The sequence below is a fragment of the Cherax quadricarinatus genome, chromosome 82 (genome assembly GCF_038502225.1).
Source record: "Cherax quadricarinatus isolate ZL_2023a chromosome 82, ASM3850222v1, whole genome shotgun sequence".
In the NCBI taxonomy this organism is placed as follows: Eukaryota; Metazoa; Arthropoda; class Malacostraca; order Decapoda; family Parastacidae; genus Cherax; species Cherax quadricarinatus.
In genome coordinates, this window is record NC_091373.1 from 15547576 (window position 1) to 15560448 (window position 12873).

Here is a 12873-nt window from a genome sequence, read left to right on the forward strand (position 1 = left end):
AGTTTTACCTATTCGGTACGGTATATATGATCATAATAATAATAATAATTATTAAAATTATTATTAACATATCGGCCGTCTCCCACCGAGGTAGGGTGGACAGAAAAACTTTCACCATCATTCGCTCCATCACTGTCTTGCCAGAGGCGTGCTTACACTACAGTTATAAAACTGCAACTTTAACACCCCTCCTTCAGAGTGCAGACACTGTACTTCCCATCTCCAGGACTCAAGTCTGGCCTGCCGGTTTCCCTGAATCCCTCCGTAAATGTTACCTTGCTCACACTCCAACAGCACGTCAAAGCCTAAAAACCTTTATATATATATATATATATATATATATATATATATATATATATATATATATATATATATATAATCATGTTCATTAATAACCCACATGGAGTCATACTCAGAAGATTAATTGGTTTGTATATTTCTATCCAGTTCTGGGTTCCTCTTCAGCAAAAGGGGATCGAAAAATTCAGATCATTTAATCTTCTAAGTTTGTCTCCATGTGGGTTAGTAAAGAAAAGTGATAAGTCGTTGTATAGCGCCCATGTACTGCTTTCTGCGCAGAGAACAACAGGTTTAAGCAGACCTTCCCTCGTCTCCACCCGCCCGGAAATGTACCCGATTCCTTCACTTTTGACCTGAAGACGTTACCGCTGAGCTACGAGCACTCTGTTTGAATTATTACTGCTGTTTTTATTAACGTTATTATTATATTTTACGGGACGCGATAATTCATAAAGGATATAGCACATCAAGCTTTGCCATAACAAAAGGAAGGGTAGCTCCACTTCCTCGGATCAAGATTCATTAGCACACCTTGAAGGGAGTCGGTGAACCTACACTTATATATTTATGCAAAACTCAGGTGTCAATGTATATATTTTTTTATGGTTGAATGTGAGTGTGGTTGCTGTGTGGTTGTTTCAGCATGAAAACACAGCTCTACTTGTGAGTGTGGTCTTGTGTGGTGGTCCCAGCACACTTACAGCTCAACCTGTGTGTGGTGGTCCCAGCACTCTCATAACACCACCTGTGACCGTGGTCTTGTGTGGTGGTCCCAGCACCCTTACAGCTCAACCTGTGTGTGGTGGTCCCAGCACTCTCATAACACCACCTGTGACCGTGGTCTTGTGTGGTAGTCCCAGCACCCTTACAGCTCAACCTGTGTGTGGTGGTCCCAGCACTCTCATAACACCACCTGTGACCGTGGTCTTGTGTGGTGGTCCCAGCACCCTTACAGCTCAGCCTGTGTGTGGTGGTCCCAGCACTCTCATAACACCACCTGTGACCGTGGTCTTGTGTGGTGGTCCCAGCACCCTTACAGCTCAACCTGTGTGTGGTGGTCCCAGCACTCTCATAACACCACCTGTGACCGTGGTCTTGTGTGGTGGTCCCAGTACCCTCACAGTACCACCTGTGACCGTGGTCTTGTGTGGTGGTCCCTGCACCCTCACAGCAACACCTGTTAGTGTAGTCTTGTGTGGTGGTCCCAGCACTCTCACAGCAACACCTGTGAGTGTGGTCTTGTGTGGTGGTCCCAGCACCCTCACAGCACCACCTGTGAGTGTGGTCTTGTGTGGTGGCCCCAGCACCCTCACAGCACCACCTGTGAGTGTCGTCTTGTGTGGTGGTCCCAGCACCCTCACAGCAACACCTGTTAGTGTGGTCTTGTGTGGTGGTCCCAGCACCCTCACAGTACCAACTGTGAACGTGGTCTTGTGTGGTGGTCCCAGCACCCTCACAGTACCACCTGTGGACGTGGTCTTGTGTGGTGGTCCCAGCACCCTCACAGCAACACCTGTTAGTGTGGTCTTGTGTGGTGTTCCCAGCACCCTCACAGCACCACGTGTGTGTGGTGGTCCCAGCACTCTCATAACACCACCTGTGAACGTGGTCTTGTGTGGTGGTCCCATCACCCTCACAGCACCACCTGTTAGTGTGGTCTTGTGTGGTGGTCTCAGCACTCTCACATCATCACCTGTGAGTGTGGTCTTGTGTGGTGGTCCCATCACCCTCACAGCACCACCTGTTAGTGTGGTCTTGTGTGGTGGTCTCAGCACTCTCACATCATCACCTGTGAGTGTGGTCTTGTGTGGTGGTCCCATCACCCTCACAGCACCACCTGTGAGTGTGGTCTTGTGTGGTGGTCCCAGCACCCTCACAGCACCACCTGTGAGTGTGGTCTTGTGTGGTGGTCCCAGCACTCTCACAGCACCACCTGTGAGTGTGGTCTTGTGTGGTGGTCCCATCACCCTCACAGCACCACCTGTGAGTGTCGTCTTGTGTGGTGGTCCCAGCACCCTCACAGCACCACCTGTTAGTGTGGTCTTGTGTGGTGGTCCCATCACCCTCACAACACCACCTGTTAGTGTGGTCTTGTGTGGTGGTCTCAGCACTCTCACATCACCACCTGTGAGTGTGGTCTTGTGTGGTGGTCCCATCACCTTCACAGCACCACCTGTGAGTGTGGTCTTGTGTGGTGGTCCCAGCACCCTCACAGCACCACTTGTTAGTGTGGTCTTGTGTGGTGGTCCCATCACCCTCACAGCACCACCTGTTAGTGTGGTCTTGTGTGGTGGTCTCAGCACTCTCACATCACCACCTGTGAGTGTGGTCTTGTGTGGTGGTCCCATCACCCTCACAGAACCACCTGTTAGTGTTTTCTTGTGTGGTGGTCCCAGCACCCTCACAGCACCACCTGTGAGTGTGGTCTTGTGTGGTGGTCCCAGCACCCTCACAGCACCACCTGTTAGCGTGGTCTTGTGTGGTGGTCCCATCACCCTCACAGCACCACCTGTTAGTGTGGTCTTGTGTGGTGGTCCCAGCACCCTCACAGCACCACCTGTTAGTGTGGTCTTGTGTGGTGGTCCCATCACCCTCACAGCACCACCTGTGAGTGTCGTCTTGTGTGGTGGTCCCAGCACCCTCACAGCACCACCTGTGTGTGGTGGTCCCAGCACTCTCATAACACCACCTGTGAACGTGGTCTTGTGTGGTGGTCCCATCACCCTCACAGCACCACCTGTTAGCGTGGTCTTGTGTGGTGGTCCCAGCACTCTCACAGCACCACCTGTGAGTGTGGTCTTGTGTGGTGGTCCCATCACCCTCACAGCACCACCTGTTAGTGTGGTCTTGTGTGGTGGTCTCAGCACTCTCACATCACCACCTGTGAGTGTGGTCTTGTGTGGTGGTCCCATCACCTTCACAGCACCACCTGTGAGTGTGGTCTTGTGTGGTGGTCCCAGCACCCTCACAGCACCACCTGTGAGTGTGGTCTTGTGTGGTGGTCCCAGCACTCTCACAGCACCACCTGTGAGTGTGGTCTTGTGTGGTGGTCCCATCACCCTCACAGCACCACCTGTGAGTGTCGTCTTGTGTGGTGGTCCCAGCACCCTCACAGCACCACCTGTTAGTGTGGTCTTGTATCGTGGTCCCATCACCCTCACAACCCCACCTTCTCCACCAAAGTTATTATTCTTTTGTTATGGTAATTACCGTTCAGAAATATTTCATTAAATATGAAATGTTGCCACCAGTAGGGTCTTCATTTACATTTTTATAATATACCTCTTATCAAGGGGAAATTTGTACTCTATTTTGCCTCATTAATTGTGACAAATATGACACCACTTCTAATTTGTTTGTAACTGAGATTCTTGATAAATTATTTTTGTGTACGTGAAATAATTCTGTATAAATTGACTGTTTTCAATGTGGTATAATTGACATGAATTTCTATGAATATTTCATCTTTGTTTTTAGTGTGTGATTGTAAGGGGCGTCCATTGGATGTATTATCGGCCACTTGCATTATCATAAATCTGGACTGCCTGTGTTAAATTATCTAGTAAATGATTTTTATAATTTACATGATTGTGTTGCTGAAATATTTTCTTGAGATTGTTCTGAATGGAAACAAAACCGTGTTAGGCACTGCATGAATGTTGTCTTTAGGGTTCTCTTTCTTCACACCTCTCTCTCTCTCTATTTCTCTCTCTCTCTCTCTCTCTCTCTCTCTCTCTCTCTCTCTCTCTCTCTCTCTCTCTCTCTCTCTCTCTCTCTCTCTCCCACTATCCTTCCTAACATCCAGTTTCCATCCTCCACTGCCATTCCTCCTATTTTCCACTTTTCTTCTCTCTAACCCAACCCAGTCTTTTCCCTATCCATTCTCCTCTTTTTTTCATTTGACCTCCCTAGCCCTACTCCTACCCTCTCTCTCTCCCTCTCCGAAGTCCTCTCTTCTTCATCCACTACTCCCTAAATTTTCTCTTCCCTTTCTCAGCCAACACTCCTCCTCTCTTTCGTTTCTTCTCTCTTCCCTTCATCCTTCATCTCTCCCTTTCATTCATCACCTATCTCGTCTCCATTTCTCCTCTCTCACCCCTCTCCTTCCTTCCAATCTTTTCTTTCACTCCTCTTTTCTCCCCAACCCTCCACCTTATCTTCTGTCGCTCTCTTTCCTTCCCATCATCCCCTCCAGCCTTCCCATTGTATGTCTTTATATGCATATGTATACGCATATTTATCTCTGTGAATTTATGCATGCGCATATATCTCTCTGTGTATATATGTGTAAGTTTGAGGGTGCACATGTATGTGTGTATATGCGGGTGTATGTGTGGCCTTCCTGATAAATTATTGTAGTATAATGTATCTCAGGCCTTTCCGTCTTATCGTGTACTAGCAACACCCACAGAATGTGGGTGTTGCTAGTACACGTGAAATAGAGTTCACGATGAAGAAATAGACATACTTGTAACATCTGCATATCTTTATATGTAGACGTTTCGCTATCCAGTGGCTTTATCAACACAAACATCTAGATGTAACATGACTCAAGAAATCGTAATGACACGATTGCAAATAAACCATACCCCCAGCCGGGATTGAACCCGCGGTCATAGAGTCTCAAAACTCCAGCCCGTCTAGTGGCTAACGCGACGGGCTGGAGTTTTGAGACTCTATGACCGCGGGTTCAATCCCGGCCGGGGGTATGGTTTCTCTAGATGTAAACAAACCACAGAGCGTTCCGGGGTTTGTTTGCAATCGTGTTACTACGTTTTCGCGAGTCTACACATAAAGATATCCAGATGTTGTACATGTTGCTCATTCTTTATCTTGTCGGTATTATACACCATTCATGTACATACTGGTTGTCGCTAGGCTAGTGTAAGTAGCCTGGCGACAGTCAGGATTCAGGGCTGAAGCCACACTCTGCATCAGAGTGTATGTAGATGGTTAGTCTCGTAGTGGGTCCGAAGTATAAAGTTAGGTAGTCTTTCGTATGTCTTACCAAGGGTCTCCAGCAGGCTGATAGGCATATAATGACTCTGCATTGTAATATATTAGTGTATGTATTGAGATGTATTATGCCATTCAAATTTCTCTCGTACTCCCTTGTTTCTTCTATGTCTCTTATATTTTTTTATTGCTCCCTCTATGGGATGATAGAAATACGTACTCTCATTAAAATTTTATTTCTCTAGTGTATAGGATAAGCCATCCTGTGAGATAATGATTCCCAAGTGACAGTAACTCCAGCACTGCTGGAATGTAATCTTCGAATATTCTGTAGCCGATGAATCTTAGCTGGAAAACTTGACGATATCCTCATTCACCTACTGTAGTCTCCCGCTCAGGCTGACACATTTCAACATTACGTATGAGCCCCAGCCTGTCATGGAATAGGATATGGAAACATAGCTAAAAGTTCCCACTTCTCAACAATCACATAGAACAGGGCAGCAGCACATTACGGATGTATCCAACTGTGCTAAAAACTCCTTTCCACTGAATCCCTCACTCTGAACACCTTGCCATTCCCCATAAAATCTTTCTCACCTCGAACACCCCTCACCTCTTCCTCTTCCCATCCACTCCTCTTTTCCTTGCCCCTTCCCACAAACCCCTTTAGCCTTTACTAGATCTCCCTTCAACTACGCCCCTTCTTTCTCCTTTTTTTTTTTCTTTTTGTGTGTAAAATTGCCTACATGTTCATAGGTATTTACGCGCTAATAAATGCATTTATATGCGTATACCTGCCTGTGCTTGTGTTCTTACGGAGCGAACGACGACTTTGTGTATTCCTACGCAAATCTTCAAGAGCTGATGCATATATACATAGGCAGGAGTGACACAAGATAGCATTGGCTGCCCTCAGCACTACGGAGACAAAGTCCCTTGTCTCGTAATGTGAGGAGATGGCAACTACTCTAAGAGGATTACGCAGCTCTTCTCCATTCCCCTCCCTCTCCTTCCCTTCTTCCACTCCTCCCATTTCTCTCAACTCACTTTTAATCCCTTTCCTCCCCTTCTACTCCTTCCCCTTCTTTTCAGCTCCTCCGTCTTCCCTACGTCCGTCTGACAGTAAGGAGAGGCGGAATTAAGCTCGCATGTTTTCCATTTATCTTCCGTCTTTCGCGGACGCCGCGATTCACCAGGACACAGGCCGCAAGTTGAGGCTGTACGTTTGTTTATTACAATCTTGGAGACAGTAGTGGAGAGGTAGAGATAATCAGTCCCTCAGGGCTTGCTACCTTGACAAAGGTTAAGGGATTGATTGCCTCAGACTTTCTGTCCACTATATTTACTATCTCCACGATTTTAAATCATCTCTATATTTTACTTATGAAGCCTGTAGTGTAAGCGAAACGTCTCGTCAATACTTAGTGTTGCATATGTGTCTCATTCATCACCTCATGTGAAGATAGAGGCAAGTGTTGGCTTCAAATACTTTCCTGTTACAACAGTGATATACAACCCACCACTGAACAGCAGGAGACAAAGACAATAAAGGGATGATCACACCATAAAAGTGGCTATAAGAGTCCACATCAGCTTTGCAGAGCTGCTAAGCGATGGATATTTTATGCAAAAGGATATGAACTTGAAGTATTTAGAGCCACAAGGAGGACCAAAAACATGAAAGGCACGCTAGAGGGAAGGAAATGAACCACCAAGGCTGACCTGGAAGTCACTCTAAGGCTTAAGCGAATCGAATTTGATATGGGGAGACAGAACAGAGAGATCTCTCGGTGCTAGCGAATACCTTTTGGATCTCTTGGTGTGGGATACCTTGTGGAAGTAAACATAGAGAGAAACATGCATGGAAAGCGAAAGATCAACCTTCAGAAAGAAGAGACTACTCGAGTATGAAGGAGTTCCTGAAGGAAGTGCAGTGGGGAAAAAGGAACTAGAAGGAAAGACAAATGAAATGGAGGAAATGAAACCAAAGAGTGCATCGAGGCAGAAGAGAAATTCATACCCAGGAGCAAAAGCAGCAATGGAAAAAGAAAAGTGGCGTGTGGTTCACGCAGAGGAACGCAGACAAAACCTATAAGTTCAAATTAAGGAAAAAAAATAGAAAAAAAAATTGCAGAGAAAATCAGCAAAGAGATCAGAAGCCAGAAACAAATACCCGTGGATAGAGAGAGCAGTTGAGCGATATTTTGTGAATCTCTCATAAGTATTGAAAAGCAAATCTGAACCACATTTGCTATACGTTCACAGTGGGATGAATACTACAGTAAAGGATCAGATACCAAGGCTGAAAAAAAGGAGGAAATCTCACAAGGAGTGACTAGAAACTTTGCAAGGAACTGAATAAATGATTTAAGGGGGAATTCTCAGAGGAAATAAGAATATTACTAGTCAAAAAGATAGAGTGCAAAACGAGTGCTGGACACAATCTACACAGCAGAGGAGGTGAAGAAAATAATGAGCAAGCTAGATACCTCAAAAGTAATACGTAAGACACAACAGTCTATTCCGAAACGTTTCGCCTACACAGTAGGCATCTTCAATCGAATGGAGGGTGGCAGGAGAGATGTAAAGACGATGTCATCAGTCTATCACCCTCGAAAACGTAGTTTTCAGGTGGTCAGTCCCTCAGCCTGGAGAAGAGTTCTGCTCCGAAACAATGTGAACCTGAAGCAGCAGAATGGAGACTTATACACTATCAAGGTGAGGAACAGACTATAAGATGTTGGTTATAACTATGACCATAATTTTTAAAAGGGGTGGACCGGTAAGCCAGGGAAAGACCTCGGTCAGATGACTAAAAGCTCCAACGGTAGGTCATCATCTAAGAGCCGCGTCAGGAAACACTTGTCCTGTTCCCTGACGAACTTTACCTAACCTAACCTGAGGAACAGAAATCTTGACGACAGGAGAGGTGGGGCCCACTAGTAGAAGAAAGAATGTAATCAATGAGAGGCAGTGTAGCAAACCTACTGAGTAGGTCCCACTCAAATCAAACCTGTATCACTCGTAAATAGTAGTTAAGCAATAAAGTTGTCGACGTCCTCTGTAACGAGACACCGTTGTGTTGCAGTGTCTGTATTCGACCGAAGAAGCCTACTGTGCAAGCGAAACGTTTCAGAATAAAATAACTTAACTGTTGTATACGTGTCTTATTAACTTGTCGGTATTGTATACCATTATCATATTCACACTGTTCGACACTGCAACACAATGATCTTGGTAAAGAGGACATCTTCGACAATTTTATTGCTTGACCACTACTTAATGAGTACTATCCTGTCTATTAGATGCATCAGAAATTGAATGTTTAAGTCATTCAGAAAAGGTATTCTCAAATATTTTAATTGTGGTTTAAAGGAAATATAAATGGCAAATGTACATTTAAATGATTCAGTTTAATTCTCCGTCATTTTTGACGTAGAAGACACCTTCTTTTGAATATTTGAAGCCAAGTAGCAGAGGCTTTTGATAGTTATCATAGTCACTGCAGGAATCTAGGAATGGGAAAAGTGACAAGTGAAGGTATAAAGAAGTCACAGGGAGGTTAAGAAGTGTTTTTTTTTCATTCTGAGGGCGATAACCAGGTGGTTGTCGACTCATTGCCCCTGTGGCCCAGTCCCAGACCAGACCACAAGGTCGATGGTCTCATCAATTAGGCTGTTTGTACTACCTTTAGGCACTCCAACATAGGCACCACAGCCCGGCTGATCACTAGAGGTATTTACCTAGTTCTCTCTTGAGAACAACTAGGAGACTGTTGGTGATTGCCCTTATATATAAAGTGAGGGTGTTCAAAAGACTTAACCCCTTTATGCTTATTGAATTATCTCTTATGGTACTCTTTGCACCTCTTTTCACTGAGTGCATTTTTCGCACTCTAAGCTTCTTGTGGAAAGAATCCCTCCAGAAATTTTCATGTGTAAATTATGAGTCATTTCTTGCCTGCGTTCAAGAAACTTGAGATATTCCCAATATTTTAGATGTTTGAGTTTATATTGGCAGTGAAAATTCTAAGTACGTTCTCCAGATCTGTATTATCGTCTGCCATAAAGTGGCTGTTATTGTACAGCAATATTCCAGTCTAGAGGGTACAGATGACTCAGAGTATTATCAGTAGTTTGGCTTCACTTGGTGGAGGTAATGATGCACGCAGTTCCAAGGATAAATATGATCAAGCCCTCGAAGCCTGGAATCAGTTAAGCCGGTCGATAAATGTAAAGAGTCATGGCAGGAGTTATGACCCCCCACCCCTGCCAACATAACTACGTAAGTAAAAAATAAATGATATAAATGCCTGTAAAACAATGCAAATAAATTGTGACAAATTGAGCAAATGGAGCGATAAATGGATAATGGAATTTAAGATATATGACTGCGACGTAATAGCCATGAGTGAAATTGAAAATTATATATAAAGATTGTAAATTCCGAGATAAAATCATAAAAAGAACAGAAAGGCAGGAAAAACATAAACGACGGCCAATCATAAGAAAAATTACATAACTATAGTGGCAATTTTTAAAGATATTTTCAAATTAACAGACAGTGAAATGCTGAAAAAACATTAACAAGATCAAATGTGGACTATGTAGTGAATTGATAATCAGAGTAAAAAATTAAATGTTACTGAAAAAGACTAAATACAGTTAAAATGCCCACCTGAGTAGACAGGAGGAAACATGAATATAACATCAACTCGTTAAAAGATACACTTACGACATTTTATTATGAAAACGTTTCGCTCCAGGGACCAACTTCACTACAGATATGCTTGAAGTGAACAAGTGACCAGGACCAAAACGTTCCGTAATAAACTAGTCAAGCACTGAGCCGCAGGGGCGTTGACCCTTGGAACGACCTCCAGGTAACGACCTCCAGGTAACGACCTTCAGGTAACGACCTTCAGGTAACGATCTTCAGGTAACGATCTTCAGGTAACGACCTCCAGGTAACGACCTTCAGGTAACGACCTTCAGGTAGACCTGTATATTACCACAACTTGACGATATCACGTACCATCATAGAGAGAAAAGACGCCATGACTGCAAACTTTGGTACAACAAAAAAGAACAACAGGGATACACCAAAACATTTATTTTCAAATTGTAATAGCTGGAACGAAATAAAAAAGGAATAATTGAAAACAATATATGACAAATGGCCACAGGTCAAACATGTTGCAAACACTATTAGTGTTTGTACATGTTAGAAGAGCGGCACCTTAATGCAACAGAACAAATTTTGAGAATGAAACCGGTTTAAAGAGAAATAAGGGGATAAATTAGAGGAACACAGATTTTTTCTGCTAAGAGTGGGAGTGTTAAGAGGATGGTTAGGGGATAGAAGCCTCTGAGAGATTAATTTGGAAAAATGCTAAATGTAGATAAAGAAATGAAAGAATCGTCTTGCTTGGGGCATGAAGGAATGCTTTTAAAATGGGTGAAGATCCAGAAGTGAATATGAAGAAAGCAAGCAAAGCAGAAAGTAGACTGGAAGTGACAAAAAAAAGTATTGATGGCTGGATTTAAAACCGAAATAGTGGAAATAAAGACAAGGCACACGTTTCGAAACAAGTAATAATTTGAACGAAGTTTTGCTTTGTCGACAGAATGTCGATGTGACATTGAATGATTTAGTGTTTATGAAGGAAGGTCAGGTGTCCAAGTATCGGTAAAGAGCATGTTTCTTTTAATAAGGAAACAATATAAGAACATATGAAAGGAGGAACAATGCAGCAGGCCTACTGGCCCATACTTGGCAGGTCCTCCTCAAACCCAAACCCACTAAAAAATATTCGTTCAACCCATTATCAGCGTCACCACCTCAGGTCAAAAAAAGAACCTGGACAGTGACCGTCCAGACTGCTGTTAAATTACGTTAAACTTACCTCGTATTTAATTCCATGGTAAATAAAAGACCCCTAATATGATCGTCTATCAGTAGGAGACAACACTTGTCAAAAAAAAAATTCTTACACAAATGTTATAATTTATTTGATGAATTGTTAAGCAGTTAGGAAAGGATCATTATCATTGTCATCTTCATCATCCTCACTGCCATCCGCACTTGTCATCATTATAGACAATGACATTCTCTCATCCATGTGTAATGCCAATGTAATTTGCATCATCGCGTCTCCATTGCAATTATAAATGTTAAAATAATTTTTAATAAATTAAATATTAAAATGCTTAAGCTTGATCCCTGCAAACCTCTGAATTATGTAAATGTATTTTGTAGAATAAACTAATGACTGTCAGTTTAAGTTAACAATTATTCTTTTACAACTTTTATGAAAATTAAATATCCATCTAGTTAGATGAAGGAAATACCTCAGTGTGAGGGAGAGCACCTCAGTGTGAGGGAGAGCACCTCAGTGTGAGGGAGAGCACCTCAGTGTGAGGGAGAGCACCTCAGTGTGAGGGAGAGCACCTCAGTGTGAGGGAGAGCACCTCAGTGTGAGGGAGAGCACCTTAGTGTGAGGGAGAGCACCTCTGTGTGAGGGAGAGCACCTTAGTGTGAGGGAGAGCACCTCAGCGTGAGGGGGAGCACATCAGTGTGAGGGAGAGCACCTCAGTGTGAGGGGGAGTACCTCAGTGTGAGGGAGAGCACCTCAGTGTGAGGGAGAGCACCTCAGTGTGAGGGAGAGCACCTCAGTGTGAGGGAGAGCACCTCAGTGTGAGGGAGAGTACCTCAGTGTGAGGGAGAGCACCTCAGTGTGAAGGAGAGCACCACAGTGTGAGGGAGAGCACATCAGTGTGAGGGGGAGTACCTCAGTGTGAGGGAGAGCACCTCAGTGTGAGGGAGAGCACCTCAGTGTGAGGGAGAGCACCTCAGTGTGAGGGAGAGCACCTCAGTGTGAGGGAGAGCACCTCAGTGTGAGGGAGAGCACCTCAGTGTGGGGGAGTACCTCAGTGTGAGGGGAGTACCTCAGTGTGAGGGTTAGTACCTCAGTGTGAGGTTTAGTACCTCAGTGTGGGGGAGTACATCAGTGTGAGGGGGACTACCTCAGTGTGAGGGTTAGTACCTCAGTGTGGGGGAGTACATCAGTGTGAGGGGAGTACCTCAGTGTGAGGGTTAGTACCTCAGTGTGGGGGAGTACCTCAGTGTGGGAGATAGTGCCTCAGTGTGAGGAAGAATACCTCAGTGTGAGGGAGAGTACCTCAGTGTGAGGGAGAGTACCTCAGTGTGGGGGAGTACCTCAGTGTGAGGGGAGTACCTCAGTGTGAGGGTTAGTACCTCAGTGTGAGGTTTAGTACCTCAGTGTGGGGGGGTACCTCAGTGTGAGGGGGACTACCTCAGTGTGAGGGTTAGTACCTCAGTGTGGGGGAGTACCTCAGTGTGAGGGGAGTACCTCAGTGTGAGGGTTAGTACCTCAGTGTGAGGTTTAGTACCTCAGTGTGAAGGGGAGTACCTCAGTGTGAGGGGGACTACCTCAGTGTGAGGGTTAGTACCTCAGTGTGGGGGAGTACATCAGTGTGAGGGGAGTACCTCAGTGTGAGGGTTAGTACCTCAGTGTGAGGGTTAGTACCTCAGTGTGGGGGAGTACATCAGTGTGAGGGGAGTACCTCAGTGTGAGGGTTAGTACCTCAGTGT